The sequence below is a fragment of the Schistocerca americana genome, chromosome 9 (genome assembly GCF_021461395.2).
Source record: "Schistocerca americana isolate TAMUIC-IGC-003095 chromosome 9, iqSchAmer2.1, whole genome shotgun sequence".
NCBI classification, from domain to species: Eukaryota; Metazoa; Arthropoda; class Insecta; order Orthoptera; family Acrididae; genus Schistocerca; species Schistocerca americana.
Window position 1 is genome coordinate 235,133,202 of NC_060127.1, and position 15,411 is coordinate 235,148,612.

The window sequence follows — 15,411 nt, forward strand, 5'->3', positions numbered from 1 at the left end:
TTAAATACAAATGGCTCAATGCCTATTTATGAACAAGAAGACTGACTCTTCTTACTGTCTATGTTTAAACCATTCCTGTGAGACCAGTTTTAGATTTCGATGCTTCACTTCAGGTTTACTGTATCCCTTGGACCTTCTTGTTGACGATGAAACAAAAATATTGCATCGGAATTCAAAAACAAAAGGCACAATACCGACTTTAGAACAAGAAGACTGACTCTTCTAACTGTCTATGTTTTGAATGTTTCCTGTGAGACCAGTTTTAGATTACGATGCTTCACTTCAGGTTTACTGTATCCAATGGGCCTTCTTATTGATGATGAAACAGAGAAATTACATCGGAAATAAATACAAAGGCCACAATGCCGACATAAGAACAAGAAGACTGACTCTTCTTCCTGACTATGCTTTGAACCATTCCTGTGACACTAGTTATAGATTCCGATGCTTCACTCCAGGTTTACTGTATCGCTTGGACCTTCTTATTGACGATGAAACACAGAAATTGCATCGCAATTATATACAAAAGTCACAATGCCGACTTAAGTACTAGAAGACTAACTCTTCTTACTGTCTATGTTTTGAACCATTCATGTGACACTAGTTATAGATTCCGATGCTTCACTCCAGCTTTACTGTATCCGTTGGACCTTCGTATGGACGATGAAACACAGAAATTGCATCGGAATTAAATACAAACGGCACAACGCCGACTTAAGTACAAGAAGACTGACTCTTCTTATGGTCCATGTTTGAACCATTCCTGTGACACTAGTTATAGATTCCGATGCTTCACTTCAGGTTTTCTGTATCCCTCTTACCTTCGTATTGACGATGAAACACAGAAATTGCATCGGAATTAAATACAAAAATCACAATGCCGACTTAAGTACAAGACGTCTGACTCTCCCTACTGTCTATGTTTTGAACCATTCCTGTGACACTAGTTATAGATTCCGATGCTTCACTTCAGGTTTATTGTATCACTTGGACATTCTTATTGAAGATTAAATGACATAAATTGCATCGGAATTAAATACAAAATGCACAATGCCGAATTGAGTACAAGAAGACTGACCCTTCTTACTGACTATGTTTTGAACCATTCCTGTGACACTAGTTATAGATCCCGATGCTTAACTTCAGGTTTACTGAATCCCTCTGACCTTCATATTGACGATGAAACACAGAAATTGCATCGGAATTAAATACAAAAGGCACAATGACGACTAAAGTACAAGAATACTGACTCTTCTTACAGTCTATGTTTTGAACCATCGCTGAGACACTAGTTGTAGATTCCGATGCTACACTCCAGGTTTACTGTATTCCTAGGACATTCTTATTGACGATGAAACACTGAAATTGCATCGGAATCAAATACAAAAGGCACAATGCTGACTTAAGTACAAGAAGACTGACTCTTCCTACTGTCTATGTTTTGAACCATTCCTGTGACTCTAGTTATAGATTCCGATGCTTCACTTCAGGTTTACTGAATCCCTCTGACCTTCATATTGACGATGAAACACAGAAATTGCATCGGAATTAAATACAAAAGGCACAATGCCGACTAAAGTACAAGCATACTGACTCTGCTTACTGTCTATGTTTTGAACCATCGCTGAGACACTAGTTATAAATTCCGATGCTTTACTCCAGGTTTACTGTATCCCTTGGACCTTCGTATTGACGATGATACACAGACATTGCATCGGAATTAAATACTGAAAGTAAAATGCCGACTTTAGTACAAGGAGACTGACTCTTCTTTCTGACTATGTTTTGAACCATTCCTGTGACACTAGTTATAGATTCCGATGCTTCTCTTCAGGTTTACTGTATCCCTTGTACCTTCTTATTGACGATGAAAAGACATAATTGAATATGAATTAAATACAAAAGGCACAATGCCGACTTGAGGTCAAGAAGACTGATTCTTCTTACTGACTATGTCTGAACCATTCCTGTGACCGTAGTTATAAATTCCAATGCTTAGCTTCAGGTTTACTGTATCCCTTGGACCTTCTTATTGACGATGAAACACAGAAATTGCATCGGAATTAAATAAAAAGGCACAATGCCGACTTAAGTACAAGAAGACTGACTCTTCCTACTGTCTATGTTTTGAACCATTCCTGTGACTCTAGTTATAGATTCCGATGCTTCACTTCAGGTTTACTGCATCCCTTGGACCTTCCTGTTGACGATGAAACACAGAAATTGCATCGGAATTAAATACAAAAGGCACAATGCCGACTTAAGAACAAGAAGACTTGCTCTTCTTACCGTCTATGCTTTGAACCTTTCCTCTGAGACCAGTTTTTGATTCCAATGCTTCACCTCAGGTTTACTCTATCCCTTGGACCTTCGTATTGACGATGAAACACAGAAATTGCATCGGAATTAAATACAAAAGGCACAATGCCGACTTAAGTACAAGAATACTGACTCATCTTACTGACTATGTTTTGCACCATTCCTGAGACACTAGTTGTAGATTCCGATCCTTAACATCAGGTTTACTGTATCCCTCTGACCTTCTTATTGACGATGAAACACAAAAATTGCGTCGGAATTAAATACAAAAGGCACATGCCGACATAAGTACAAGAAGCCTGACCCTTCTTACGGTCTATGTTTTGAACCATTCCTGTGACACTAGTTATAGATTCCGATGCTTCACCTCAGGTTTACTGTATCCCTCTTACCTTCGTATTGACGATGAAACACAGAAATTGCATCGGAATTACATACAAAAAGCACAATGCCGACTTAATCACAAGAAAACTGACTCTTCCTACTCTCTATGCTTTGGACCATTCCAGTGACACTAGTTATAGATTCCGATGCTTCACTTCAGGTTTACTGTATCCCTTGGACCTTCTTATTGAAGATTAAAAGACCTAAATTGCATCGGAATTAAATACAAAAGGCACAATGCCGACTTGAGTACAAGGACACTGACTCTTCTTACTGACTATGCTTTGAACCATTCCTGTGACAGTAGTTTTAGATTCCGATGCTTAACTTCAGGTTTACTATATCCCTTGGACCTGCTTATTGACGATGAAACACAGAAATTGCATTGGAATTAAATAAAAAAAGCACAATGCCGACTTAAGTACAAGAATACTGACTCTTCTTACTGTCTATGTTTTGAACCATCGCTGAGACACTAGTTATAGATTCCGATGCTTCACTCCAGGATTACTGTATCCCTTGGACCTTCTTATTGACGATGAAACACTGAAATTGCATCGGAATTAAATACAAAAGGCACAATGACGACTGAAGTACTAGAATACTGACTCTTCTTACTGTCTATGCTTTGTACTATTCCTGAGACACTAGTTATAGATTCCGATGCTTCACTCCAGGTTTACTGTATCCCTTGGACCTTCTTATTGACGATGAAACACAGAAATTGCATCGGAATTAAATACAAAAAGCACAATGACGACTGAAGTACTAGAATACTGACTCTTCTTACTGTCTATGCTTTGTACTATTCCTGTGACACTAGTTATAGATTCCAATGCTTCACCTTAGGTTTACTGTATCCCTTGGACATTCTTAATGATGATGAAACACAGAAATTGCATCGGAATTAAATACAAATGGCACAATGCCTATTTATGAACAAGAAGAGTGACTCTTCTTACTGTCTATGTTTAAACCATTCCTGTGAGACCAGTTTTAGATTTCGATGCTTCACTTCAGGTTTACTGTATCCCTTGGACCTTCTTGTTGACGATGAAACCAAAATATTGCATCGGAATTAAAAAACAAAAGGCACAATACCGACTTTAGAACAAGAAGACTGACTCTTCTTACTGTCTATGTGTTGAACCATTCATGTGACACCAGTTTTAGATTACGATGCTTCACTTCAGGTTTACTGTATCCAATGGGCCTTCTTATTGATGATGAAACAGAGAAATTACATCGGAAATAAATACAAAGGCCACAATGCCGACATAAGAATAAGAAGACTGACTCTTCTTCCTGACTATGCTTTGAACCATTCCTGTGACACTAGTAATAGATTCCGATGCTTCACTCCAGGTTTACTGTATCGCTTGGACCTTCTTATTGACGATGAAACACAGAAATTGCATCGGAATTATATACAAAAGTCACAATGCCGACTTTAAGTACTAGAAGACTGACTCTTCTTACTGTCTACGTTTTGAACCATTCATGTGACACTAGTTATAGATTCCGATGCTTCACTCCAGCTTTACTGTATCCCTCTGACCTTCTTATTGACGATGAAACACACAAATTGCATCGGAATTAAACACAAAAGGCACATGCCGGCATAAGTACAAGAAGACTGACTCTTCTTACGGTCCATGTTTTGAACCATTCCTGTGACACTAGTTATAGATTCCGGTGCTTCACTTCAGGTTTTCTGTATCCCTCTTACCTTCGTATTGACGATGAAACACAGAAATTGCATCGGAATTAAATACAAAAGGCACAATGACGACTAAAGTACAAGAATACTGACTCTTCTTACAGTCTATGTTTTGAACCATCGCTGAGACACTAGTTATAGATTCCGATGCTACACTCCAGGTTTACTGTATCCCTAAGACCTTCTTATTGACGATGAAACACTGAAATTGCATCGGAATTAAATACAAAAGGCACAATGCTGACTTAAGTACAAGAAGACTGACTCTTCCTACTGTCTGTGTTTTGAACCATTCCTGTGACTCTAGTTATAGATTCCGATGCTTCACTGCAGGTTTACTGAATCCCTCTGACCTTCATATTGACGATGAAACACAGAAATTGCATCGGAACTAAATACTAAAGGTACAATGCCGACTTTTGTACAAGGAGACTGACTCTTCTTACTGACTATGTTTTTAACCATTCCTGTGACACCAGTTATAGATTCCGATGCCTCACTTCAGGTTTACTGTATCCCTTGGACCTTCTTATTGATGATTAAAAGACATAAATAGCATCGGAATTAAATACAAAAGGCACAATGCCGACTTAAGAACAAGAAGACTTGCTCTTCTTACCGTCTATGTTTTGAACCTTTCCTGTGATACCAGTTTTAGATTCCAATGCTTCACCTCAGGTTTACTATATCCCTCTGACCTTCTTATTGACGATGAAACACAGAAATTGCATCGGAATTAAATAAAAAGGCACAATGCCGACTTAAGTACAAGAAGACTGACTCTTCCTACAGTCTATGTTTTGAACCATTCCTGTGACTCTAGTTATAGATTCCGATGCTTCACTTCAGGTTTTTTGTATCCCTTGGACCTTCTTATGTACGATGAAACACAGAAATTGCATCGGAATTAAATACAAAAAGCACAATGCCGACTTAAGAACAAGAAGACTGACTCTTGCAACTGTCTATGTTCTGAATGTTTCCTGTGAGACCAGTTTTAGATTACGATGCTTTACTTCAGGTTTACTGTATCCAATGGGCCTTCTTATTGATGATGAAACAGAGAAATTACATCGGAATTAAATACAAAGGCCACAATGCCGTCATAAGTACAAGAAGACTGACTCTTCTTACTGTCTATGTTTTGAACCATTCATGTGACACTAGTTATAGATTCCGATGCCTCACTCCAGGTTTACTGTATCCCTTGAACCTTCTCGTTGACGATGAAACACAGAAATTGCATCGGAATTAAATACAAAAGGCACAATGCCGACTTAAGTACAAGGAGACTGACTCTTCTTCCTGACTATGCTTTGAACCATTCCTGTGACACTAGTTATAGATTCTGATGCTTCACTCCAGGTTTACTGTATCGCTTGGACCTTCTTATTGACAATGAAACACAGAAATTGCATCGGAATTATATACAAAAGTCACAATGCCGACTTAAGTACAAGAAGACTGACTCTTCTTACTGTCTATGTTTTGAACCATTCATGTGACACTAGTTATAGATTCCGATGCTTCACTCCAGCTTTGCTGTATCCGTTGGACCTTCGTATTGACGATGAAACACAGAAATTGCATCGGAATTAAATACAAACGGCACAATGCCGACTTAAGTACAAGAAGACTAACTCTTCTTACTGACTATGTTTTTAACCACTCCTGTGACACTAGTTATAGATACCGATGCTTAACTTCAGGTTTACTTTATCCCTCTGACCTTCTTATTGACGATGAAACACACAAATTACATCGGAATTAAACACAAAAGGCACATGCCGACATAAATACAAGCAGACTGACTCTTCTAACGGTCTATGTTTTGAACCATTCCTGTGACACTAGTTATAGATTCCGATGCTTCACTTCAGGTTTACTGTATCCCTTGGACCTTCTTATTGAAGATTAAAAGACATAAATTGCATCTGAATTAAATACAAAATGCAAAATGCCGAATTGAGTACAAGAAGACTGAGCCTTCTTAATGACTATGTTTTGAACCATTCCTGTGACACTAGTTATAGATCCCGATGCTTAACTTCAGTTTTACTGAATCCCTCTGACCTTCATATTGACGATGAAACACAGAAATAGCATCGGAATTAAATACAAAAGGCACAATGACGACTAAAGTACAAGAATACTGACTCTTCTTACAGTCTATGTTTTGAACCATCGCTGAGACACTAGTTATAGATTCCGATGCTACACTTCAGGTTTACTGTATCCCTAGGACCTTCTTATTGACGATGAAACACTGAAATTGCATCGGAATTAAATACAAAAGGCACAATGCTGACTTAAGTACAAGAAGACTGACTCTTCCTACTGTCTATGTTTTGAACCATTCCTGTGAGTCTAGTTATAGATTCCGATGCTTCACTTCAGGTTTACTGAATCCCTCTGACATTCATATTGACGATGAAACACAGAAATTGCTTCGGAATTAAATACAAAAGGCACAATGCCGACTAAAGTACAAGCATACTGACTCTTCTTACTGTCTATGTTTTGAACCATCGCTGAGACACTAGTTATAGATTCCGATGCTTTACTCCAGGTTTACTGTATCCCTTGGACCTTCGTATTGACGATGAAACCCAGACATTGCATCGGAATTAAATACAAAAGGCACAATGCCGACTTAAGTACAAGGAGACTGACTCTTCTTCCTGACTATGCTTTGAACCATTCCTGTGACACTAGTTATAGATTCTGATGCTTCACTCCAGGTTTACTGTATCGCTTGGACCTTCTTATTGACGATGAAACACAGAAATTACATCGGAATTTTATACAAAAGTCACAATGACGACTTAAGTACAAGAAGACTGACTCTTCTTACTGTCTATGTTTTGAACCATTCATGTGACACTAGTTATAGATTCCGATGCTTCACTCCAGCTTTGCTGTATCCGTTGGACCTTCGTATTGACGATGAAACACAGAAATTGCATCGGAATTAAATACAAACGGCACAATGCCGACTTAAGTACAAGAAGACTAACTCTTCTTACTGACTATGTTTTGAACCATTCCTGTGACTCTAGTTATAGATTCCGATGCTTCACTTCAGGTTTACTGTATCACTTCGACCTTCTTATTGACGATGAAACACAGAAATTGCATCGGAATTAAATACAGACATCACAATGCCGACTTAAGAACAAGAAGACTTGCTCTTCTTACCGTCTATAATTTGAACCTTTCCTGTGAGACCAATTTTTGATTCCAATGCGTCACCTCAGGTTTACTGTATCCCTTGGACCTTCTTATTGATGATGAAACACAGAAATTGCATCGGAATTAAATACAAGTGGCACAACGCCTATTTATGAACAAGAAGACTGACTCTTCCTACTGGCTATGTTTTGAACCATTCATGTGACACAAATTATAGATTCCGATGCTTCACTCCAGGTTTACTGTATCCCTTGGACCTTCTCGTTGACGATGAAACACAGAAATTGCATCGGACTTAAATACAAAAGGCACAATGCCGACTTAAGTACAAGAAGACTGAGTCTTCCTACTGTCTATGTCTAAACCATTCCTGTGACACTAGTTATAGATTCCGATGCTTCAATTCAGGTTTATTGTATCCCTTGGACCTTCGTATTGAAGTTTAAAGGACATAAATTGCATCGGAATTAAATACAAAAGGCACAATGCCGACTTGAGTACAGGAAGACTGACTCTTCTTACTGAATATGTTCTGAATTATTCCTGTGACATTAGTTATAGATTCCGATGCTTAACTTCAGGTTTACTGAATTCCTCTGACCTTCATATTGACGATGAAACACAGGAATTGCATCGGAATTAAATACAAAAGGTACAATGCCGACTTAAGTACAAGGAGACTGACTCATCTTACTGACTATGACTTGAACCATTCCTGTGACACAAGTTATAGATTCCGATGCTTCACTTCAGGTTTACTGTATCCCTCTTACCTTCTTATTGACGATGAAACACAGAAATTGCATCGGAATTAAATACAAAACGCACAATGCGACTTAACTACAAGAAGACTGACTCTTCTTACTGTCTATGTTTTGAAACATTCATGTGACACTAGTTATAGATTCCGATGCTTAACTTCAGGTTTACTGTATCCCTCCTACCTTCTTATTGACGATGAAACACACAAATTGCATCGGAATTAAACACAAAAGGCACATGAAGAAATAAGTACAAGAAGACTGACTCTTCTTACGGTCTATGTTTTGAACCATTCCTGTGACACTAGTTATAGATTCCGATGCTTCACTTCAGGTTTACTGTATCCCTTGGACCTTCTTATTGAAGATTAGAAGACATAAATTGCATCGGAATTAAATACAAAATGCACAATGCCGAATTAAGTACAAGAAGTCTGACCCTTCTTACTGACTATGTTTTGAACCATTCCTGTGACACTAGTTATAGATCCCGATGCTTAACTTCAGGTTTACTGAATCCCTCTGACCTTCATATTGACGATGAAACACAGAAATTGCATCGGAATTAAATACAAAAGACACAATGACGACTAAAGAGCAAGAATACTGACTCTTCTTACAGTCTATGTTTTGAACCATCGCTGAGCCACAAGTTATAGATTCCGATGCTACACTCCAGGTTTATTGTATCCCTAGGACCTTCTTATTGACGATGAAACACTGAAATTTCATCGGAATTAAATACAAAAGGCACAATGCTGACTTAAGTACAAGAAGACTGACTCTTCCTACTGTCTATGTTTTGAACCATTCCTGTGACTCTAGTTATAGATTCCGATGCTTCACTTCAGGTTTACTGAATCCCTCTGACCTTCATAATGACGATGAAATACAGAAAATGCATCGGAATTAAATACAAAAGGCACAATGCCGACTAAAGTACAAGCATACTGACTCTTCTTACTGTCTATGTTTTGAACCATCGCTGAGACACTAGTTATAGATTCCGATGCTTTACTCCAGGTTTACTGTATCCCTTGGACCTTCGTATTGACGATGAAACACAGACATTGCATCGGAATTAAATACTGAAGGTAAAATGCCGACTTTAGTACAAGGAGACCGACTCTTCTTACTGACTATGTTTTGAACCATTCCTGTGACACTAGTTATAGTTTCCGATGCCTCACTTCCGGTTTACTGTATCCCTCTGACCTTCTTATTGACGATGAAACACAGAAATTGCATCGGAATTAAATACAAAAAGCACAATGCCGACTTAAGTACAAGAATACTAACTCTCCATACGGTCTATGTTTTGAACCATTCCTGTGACACTAGTTATAGATTCCGATGCTTCTCTTCAGGTTTACTGTATCCCTTGGACCTTCGTATTGAAGATGAAAAGACATAATTGCATATGAATTAAATACAAAAGGCACAATGCCGACTTGAGTACAAGAAGACTGACTCTTCTTACTGACTATGTCTGAACCATTCATGTGACAGTAGTTATAGATTCCAATGCTTAACTTCAGGTTTACTGTATCCCTTGAACCTTCTTATTGACGATAAAACACAGAAAATGCATCGGAATTAAATACAAAAGGCACAATGCCCACTTAAAAACCAGAAGACTTGCTCTTCTTACCATCTATGTTTTGAACCTTTCCTGTGATACCAGTTTTACATTCCAATGCTTCACCTCAGGTTTACTGTATCCCTCTGACATTCTTATTGACGATGAAACAAAAAAATTGCATCGGAATTAAAAAACAAAAGGCACAATACCGACTTAAGATCAAGAAGACTGACCCTTCTTACTGTCTATGTTTTCAATGTTTCCTGTGAGAGCAGTTTTAGATTACGATGCTTCACTTCAGGAATACTGTATCCAATGGGCCTTCTTATTGACGATGAAACACAGAAATTGCATCGGAATTAAATACAAAAGGCACAATGCCGACTTAAGTACAAGAAGACTGACTCTTCTTACTGTCTATGTTTTGAACCATTCATGTGACACTAGTTATAGATTCTAATGCTTCACTCCAGCTTTACTGTATCCCTTGGACCTTCGTATTGACGATGAAACACAGAAATTGCATCGGAATTAAATACAAAAGGCACAATGCCGACTTAAGTACAAGAATACTGACTCTTCTTACTGACTATGTTTTGCACCATTCCTGAGACACTAGTTATTGATTCCGATCCTTAACATCAGGTTTACTGTATCCCTCTGACCTTCTTATTGACGATGAAACACACAAATTGCGTCGGAATTAAATACAAAAGGCACATGCCGACATAAGTACAAGAACACTGACTCTTCTCTTGGTCTATGTTTTGAACCATTCCTGTGACACTAGTTATAGATTCCGATGCTTCACTTCAGGTTTACTGTATCCCTCTTACCTTCGTATTCACGATGAAACACAGAAATTGCATCGGAATTACATACAAAAAGCACAATGCCGACTTAATCACAAGAAGACTGACTCTTCCTACTCTCTATGCTTTGAACCATTCCTGTGACACTTGTTATAGATTCCGATGCTTCACTTCAGATTTACTGTATCCCTTGGACCTTCTTATAGAAGATTAAAAGACCTAAATTGCATCGGAATTAAATACAAAAGGCACGATGCCGACTTGAGTACAAGAAGACTGACTCTTCTTACTGACTATGTTTTGAACCATTCCTGTGACAGTAGTTTTAGATTCCGATGCTTAACTTCAGGTTTACTGTATCCCTTGGACCTTCTTATTGACGATGAAACACAGAAATTGCATTGGAATTAAATAAAAAAGGCACAATGCCGAATTAAGTACAAGAAGACTGACTCTTCTTACTGACTATGTTTGGGAACCATTAATGTGACACTAGTTATAGATTCCGATGCTTCACTTCAGATTTACTGTATCCCTCTGACCTTCTTATTGACGATGAAACACAGAAATTGCATCGGAATTAAATACAAAAGGCACAATGCCGACTAAAGTAGAAGCATACTGACTCTTCTTACTGTCTATGTTTTGAACCATCGCTGAGACACTAGTTATAGATTCCGATGCTGTACTCCAGGTTTACTGTATCCCTTGGACCTTCGTATTGACGATGAAACACAGACATTGCATCGGAATTAAATACTGAAGGTAAAATGCCGACTTTAGTACAAGGAGACTGACTATTCTTACTGACTATGTTTTGAACCATTCCTGTGACACTAGTTATAGATTCCGATGCCTCACTTCCGGTTTACTGTATCCCTCTGACCTTCTTATTGACGATGAAACACAGAAAATGCATCGGAATTAAATACAAAAGGCACAATGGAGAATTAAAAACAAGAAGACTTGCTCTTCTTACCGTCTATGTTTTGAACCTTTCCTGTGATGCCAGTTTTAGATTCCAATGCTTCACCTCAGGTTTACTGTATCCCTCTTACCTTCTTATTGACGATGAAACACAGAAATTGCATCGGAATTAAATAAAAAGGCACAATGCCGACATAAGTACAAGAAGACTGACTCTTCCTATTGTCTATGTTTTGAACCATTCCTGTGACTCTAGTTATAGATTCCGGTGCTTCACTTCAGGTTTACTGTATCCCTTGGACCTTCCTATTGACGATGAAATACAGAAATTGCATCGGAATTAAATTCAAAAGGCACAATGCCGACTTAAGAACAAGAAGACTTGCTCTTCTTACCGTCTATGCTTTGAACCTTTCCTGTGAGATCAGTTTTAGATTCCAATGCTTCACCTCAGGTTTACTCTATCCCTTGGACCTTCTTATTGATGATGAAACACAGAAATTGCATCGGAATTAAATACAAATGGCACAATGCCTATTTATGAACCAGAAGACTGACTCTTCTTACTGTCTATGTTTAAACCATTCCTGTGAGACCAGTTTTAGATTTCGATGCTTCACTTCAGGTTTACTGTACCCCTTGGACCTTCTTGTTGACGATGAAACAAAAAAAATTGCATCGGAATTAAAAAACTAAAGGCACAATACCGACTTAAGAACAAGAAGACTGACCCTTCTTACTGTCTATGTTTTCAATGTTTCCTGTGAGAGCAGTTTTAGATTACGATGCTTCACTTCAGGTTTACTGTATCCAATGGGCCTTCTTATTGACGATGAAACAGAGAAAATATATCGGAATTTAATACAAAGGGCACAATGCCTATTTATGAACAAGAAGACTGACTCTTCTTACTGACTATGTTTTGAACCATTCCTGTGACAGTAGTTTTAGATTCCGATGCTTAACTTCAGGTTTACTGTATCCCTTGGACCTTCTTATTGACGATGAAACACAGAAATTGCGTTGAAATTAAATAAAAAAGGCACAATGCCGACTTAAGTACAAGAATACTGCCTCTTCTTACTGTCTATGTTTTGAACCATCGCTGAGACACTAGTTATAGATTCCGATGCTTCACTCCAGGTTTACTGTATCCCTTGGACCTTCTTATTGACGATGAAACACTGAAATTGCATCGAAATTAAATACAAAAGGCACAATGACGACTTAAGTACTAGAATACTGACTCTCCTAACTGTCTATGCTTTGTACCATTCCTGTGACACTAGTTATAGATTCCGATACTTCACTCCAGGTTTAATGTATCCCTTGGACCTTCGTATTGACGATGAAACACAGACATTGCATCGGAATTAAATACTGAAGGTTCAATGCCGACATAAGTAGAAGGAGAATGACTCTTCTTACTGACCATATTTTGAACCATTCCTGTGATACTAGTTATAGATTCTGATGCTTCACTTCAGGTTTACTGTATCCCTCTTACCTTCTTATTGCCGATGAAACGCAGAAATTGCTTCGGAATTAATTACAAAAGGCACAATGCCGACTAAAGTACAAGAATACCGACTCTCCTTACGGTCTATGTTTTGTACCATTCCTGTGACACTAGTTATAGATTCCGATGCTTCACTTCAGGTTTACTGTATCCCTATTACCTTCTTATTGACGATGATAACAGAAATTGCATCGGAATTAAATGCAAAAAGCACAATGCCGACTTAACTACAAGAAGACTAACTCTTCCTACTGTCTATGCTTTGAACCATTCCTGTGACAGTAGTTACAGATTCCGATGCTTCTCTTCATGTTTACTGTATCCTTTGGACCTTCTTGTTGACGATGAAACAAAAAATTGCATCGGAATTAATAAACAAAAGGCACAATACCGACTTAAGAACAGGAAGGTTGACTCTTCTTACTGTCTATGTTTTGAATGTTTCCTGTGAGACCAGTTTTAGATTACGATGCTTCACTTCAGGTTTACTGTATCCAATAGGCCTTCTTATTGACGATGAAACAGAGAAATTATATCGGAATTTAATACAAAGGGCACAATGCCGACATAAGTACAAGAAGACTGACATTTCTTACTGTCTATGTTTTGAACCATTCATGTGACACTAGTTATAGATTCCGATGCTTCACTCCACGTTTACTGTATCCCTTGGACCTTCTCATTGACGATGAAACACAGAAATTGCATCGGAATTAAATACAAAAGGCACAATGCCGACATAAGTACAAGAAGACAGACTCTTCTTACATACTATGCTTTGAACCATTCCTGTGACACTAGTTATAGATTCCGATGCGTCACTTCAGGTTTACTGTATCCCTCTGACCCTCTTATTGACGATGAAACACTGTTATTGCATCGGAATTAAATACAAAAGGCACAATTCCGACTTAAGTACAAGAAGACTGCCTCGTCTTACTGCCTATGTTTTGAACCATTCCTGTACAACTAGTTATAGATTGCGATGCTTCACTCCACGTTTACTGTATCCCTTGGACCTTCTCATTGACGATGAAACACAGAAATTGCATCGGAATTAAATACAAAAGGTACAATGCCGACTTAAGTACAAGAAGACTGAGTCTTGCTACTGTCTATGTGTGAACCATTCCTGTGACACTAGTTATAGATTCCGATGCTTCACTTCAGGTTTACTGTATCCCTTGGACCTTCCTATTGACGATGAAATACAGAAATTGCATCGGAATTAAATTCAAAAGGCACAATGCCGACTTGAGATCAAGAAGACTGACTCTTCTTACTGTCTATGTTTAAACCATTCCTGTGAGACCAGTTTTAGATTTCGATGCTTCACTTCTGGTTTACTGTACCCCTTGGACCTTCTTGTTGACGATGAAACAAAAAAATTGCATCGGAATTAAAAAACTAAAGGCACAATACCGACTTAAGAACAAGAAGACTGACCCTTCTTACTGTCTATATTTTCAATGTTTCCTGTGAGAGCAGTTTTAGATTACGATGCTTCACTTCAGGTTTACTGTATCCAATGGGCCTTCTTATTGACGATGAAACACAGAAATTGCATCGGAATTAAATACAAAAGGCACAATGCCGACTTAAGTACAAGAAGACTGACTCTTCTTACTGTCTATGTTTTGAACCATTCATGTGACACTAGTTATAGATTCCAATGCTTCTCTCCAGCTTTACTGTATCCCTAGGACCTTCGTATTGACGATGAAACACAGAAATTGCACCGGAATTAAATACGAAAGGCACAATGCCGACTTAAGTACAAGAATACTGACTTTTCTCTTGGTCTATGTTTTGAACCATTCCTTTGGCACTAGTTATAGATTCCGATGCTTCACTTCAGGTTTACTGTATCCCTCTTACCTTCGTATTCACGATGAAACACAGAAATTGCAACGGAATTACATACAAAAAGCACAATGCCGACTTAATCACAAGAAGACTGACTCTTCCTACTCTCTATGCTTTGAACCATTCCTGTGACACTAGTTATGGATTGCGATGCTTCACTTCAGGTTTACTGTATCCCTTGGACCTTCTTATTAAAGATTAAAAGACCTAAATTGCATCGGAATTAAATACAAAAGCACAATGCCGACTTGAGTACAAGAAGACTGACTCTTCTTACTGACTATGTTTTGAACCATTCCTGTGACAGTAGTTTTAGATTCCGATGCTTA